We start from the raw sequence: 4,176 nt of genomic DNA on the forward strand, positions 1-4,176 counted from the left end.
ACAAGTTGGACCCCCACAACCACGACCTCAAAGGATTCAAGCTACAAATAACATAACAAAAACAACCCAAGGAGGTTGAGCCGCAAGATTTCAACATCAGCAGAAAATAGAAAAGATGCCTAGTCAAAAAACTACTTTTTACAGAGTTATAAGGCCTCAAAAGGCCACCAAAAACCACTATAAAAAAGATAGCGAGCTATTGTTTGTTTTTCAAAATAAAAGTTGCTAGATAAGCAACTAAGAAGTATCAACAAATAAATAAAAGAGTTCTAAAAAAGCCTACAAGCCGGGCCAACTACACAAATTTTAAGAAAGATCAACAAGCATCAGGAGCCTTCTTGGCAGCATTAGGACAAGGAAAAGGAGGGCGAGTTTGGATCGGCACAGCATCCACAGTTCCATCCTCCCGATTCAGGATCTGGCAATCCGGGTCGGGCACAGCGGGAGGAACCGAAGAGGTCGGCACTTTGGTAGAAGACACAGGAGGAACGACATCATCATCATCACCCTTATCATCAGGGACAATCTTGCCATCCCTGACAATATTATCCAGGCTAAAAAGGGTGAGGTCGGCCTCAGGAGCAATGACCTGAACTTGCTCCCTCAAGTTCTCATAAGCAGCAGTCACGTTGCCAACGAGATGACTTTGGAGCTCAGCATAATCTTCCCGAACACTGTCAAGCTCCCCCCTCAGGCGCATCACTTTCCGATAAGATGAAAGGTAACTCTCCTTGTACATCAAGACTGCGTCCTCAGCCAACCTCAAAGAAGCCGCCAATGACTGAGAGCTCGCCTCCTCATTCTTCAAGTCCTTCTCCAGCTTGGCTACCTTCGTCTCAAGCTCCTCCTTTAGCTCCTTCATCCGATCAAACTCCTGTTTCGCCTCCTCCATAAACGCTTTAGTAGCGTGGAGAGGGAGATTCTGAGCAGTCCGATATATGACAGCCGACATGTACGCCATCTTCACATGATTTCGGGCCATGAATTCCAAGTGATGGAGGATGGACACATCGTCCATGGAGAGAGTGCCATAAGGACCGATTTGTTGATCCACGAATTCAATAGCATTAAAATCAGGAGCATCGAGGTCAAAGGGCTCAGCAATCTTTTGTTTTTTATTGGGAGGAGCAACAGAAGGAGCAGCAGAGGTGACGTGAGGATCTACCAAACGAACTCGGGGTGTAGGGATCACCTTCTTCACCCCGGCGGAACTCTGCACCGATGGCTTCTCGCGCACTTGGGAAGATCCCTCCCCAGCCGCCTGGGCAGCAGCATTTCTGGCAGCAGTCGCCCTCTGCGCCCTCTTATAAGCTTTCATGGATTCATTATTCTTCAATGCCTCTGCAAAGAAAACAGAAAACTCAGCTACAAGTCGGATAAGTCGGAAAGGACAGCTACAAGCAACATAATTAAAAAAAATAAAAGAAACACAAGATACCCAGTTCAGTTTGAAGAAGAGTATGATTGGTTAGAAATTTCTTTGTGTCAAGATGGGGAGGTTGACCGCAGCGTTCTTCCAAGATAGTCACAAAGGCTCGCTCAGCCTCATACAACATCTCCCAAGAATACCTGGAGACCCTCACATCTTTTTGCCATTCCAAGGGAAAAGCAGGTTCGTCATTCTCATCTAGAAAAAAGGGCCGAGCTCCTTCAACAGCTCGGACCTTGAAAAAGTAGTTTTTAAAATCACGGAACGACTCGTCAAACATGGAAAAAACCTTCTTCCCCTGGGTAGAACGAAAGGAGACCCAGGCCAACTTCTTTTTTACCACACCGGGCTTAGTCAAGACAAACAGATAGAAAAAGAGAGATTGGGAAGCAGGAATACCAAAACCATCGAACAGCAATTGGAAAATTTTAATAAAACCCAGGGAATTGGGGTGAAGTTGAGAAGGGGCAACATTACAAGACCATAACAGGTCGGTTTCGAATTTGGTAAAAGGAAGGGTGATACCCATCTGACCAAAGAAAAAATCATAAGCATAAAAGAAAGGGTGACCATCAACAACTCGAGTCGAAAAGCAGACTCTCTCATCAGAAGAGGGAGGGACAAGTTCATAGTTCTTCTCATCACCAGAATTACTACAGACATTGTGAAACTGCCTAAGCTGAGTACAAAATTCAGAATCAACCAGCGAGACACACATAAGAACCATGGAGTCCACCCAATCAGCCATACCCGCGGGAACCTGGGAAGGCATTTCGACAACATTATTTCGGGAAGACATGAGGTCAACTAAATCCTACAAAAAGAAAAGAAGAATGGATTACTCAAAAACATCTCGGACAGAGGGCAAAACATCTCGACGGGCGGATAAACAAAAAGGGAAAACCCCAAGACTCAAGACAAAGGTCTTGGGGCATCCCTTGGAGGCAGTAAACAAGCAAGGTTTTCAAGTTATTTCTACGGCCTACATCCCAGCACTCATCAAAATAAAATCCAGAAAGAAAACAAAAGAAAGCGAAAATGCAAAAGGTCCACTCTCATACAGTTTATCAGAAGAAAGCACTATTTCTACAGTTTATCAGAAATGGCCAAGCGGAAAGGCACAAACTTTTTCGAAATCAAGCAAAAAATTATCAGCAAAGAACAAGCACCAACACCGAGCATACCAAATAGAAATCATCAAAGACACAGCCCTTTTTCCAGAATCAAACAAATTATCATCAAAAGCACAAACGAGAAATAACATGCAGAAGCCCTAAGCACATTAAAGCAATAGGAAAGGCGAAAAGATTCATACAAAAGGATGAAGAAACTTCAGAGCACGCATTACGACAGTAACCAGGCACAGTAAAAGCAGAAAGATCCAAACTTCCCTTAAAACAAAATCGCAACTTAATCACAAAAAGCCAAAGCAGCGAAAGAGAAAGAAAGTACGAATGGAACTCACCTGGAGAAGAGAAAAGCTTCAAAGGAAAGAAGGAGATGTAAAAATGAAAGTTGTCCCGAGAATCGCCAAGCGACGCCGCAACACAGGAAAAGAAGAAACGTAGGCGAAAAACAGAGAACGAGAAAAACGGAGGAAAATGGTGAAGAAGTTACGAAAGAGCAAAGAAGAGAAACCGTTTCTGAGTTTTCAAAAATCAAAATAAAGAGCCAAAGGAAAAACGGGGCAATTAATACTAATTAATTAGGGTATTAAACCCTTGCATGTTCCCCAGGACAAAGCGCTAATACAAAAGCGCGCGCTTTTTGAAGGAAAACGTTCTACATTCAAAAGCTACTACAAAGGAATCGACAAATTGCTTGAGTTCGGCTTCATTAAAAAAGGACCGAAGTCAAAGACTCGTCCCCAAAACAAAAGAAGACCGAGCTCAAGCAGGGGCACTGTTCATACCCTGGGTCGCGCTACCCGACCTGAGATGACCGATGATAAAGCGACCGACCTCATCAGGTCAAGCGGACCGACTTCTTCTTAAAGAACTCGGCCAAGTCAACAAGAGAGCCCAATAAAGGGCCCAGGTAAAGGAACACGACTTAAATCCTAAGGCAGCCCAAGCCTATAGAGATAAAGGTGGTTCCATTGAAGATACACTGACCTCAACTCAATAGATAAAGATAATATAAGATAACTAACTTATCTTATCCAAAGGTCACATCTCACCATTATAAATACACTGGAGCACCCAGGTATAACTCATACTCTGATTCTACATAACACCTGTTTAATACCCATGCTAACTTAAGCATCGGAGTCTCTTGCAGGTACCCCCCACCCTTCGGTGACAGAGGATCAGCAGCACGTCCAAGTCCTAACAAGTCGGACGTACCAGCTCCGGCCTCCATTCACCAGCCGGACACATCGGTTCCGACCATCACTGAGGATCTCGTCCGAGATCGACTTACAGTTTTAGGTAACCCTCGGAACACGTACAAACTCTCGGGAATCCCTATAGAGTGTAGGCCAGTAGAAGCCACATTGGAGGACCTTGGTGGCTGTTCGCTCACCTCTGAAATGGCCTCCATATTGTGATCCATGGCAATGCCATAAGATCCTCTGTGCTTCTTCTCTAGGCACACACCTACGGATTATTTCGTCTGCACATCTCTTAAAGAGATAGAGTTCATCCCACAAGTAGTACTTTGCATCAGTAATTAATTTTTTCTTTTGTTGCCTGCTATACTCCTTGGGTATGAACCTTGCAGCTTTATAGTTTGCAATATTTACAAAC

Source organism: Arachis hypogaea, chromosome 17 (assembly GCF_003086295.3).
Source record: "Arachis hypogaea cultivar Tifrunner chromosome 17, arahy.Tifrunner.gnm2.J5K5, whole genome shotgun sequence".
NCBI classification, from domain to species: domain Eukaryota; kingdom Viridiplantae; phylum Streptophyta; class Magnoliopsida; order Fabales; family Fabaceae; genus Arachis; species Arachis hypogaea.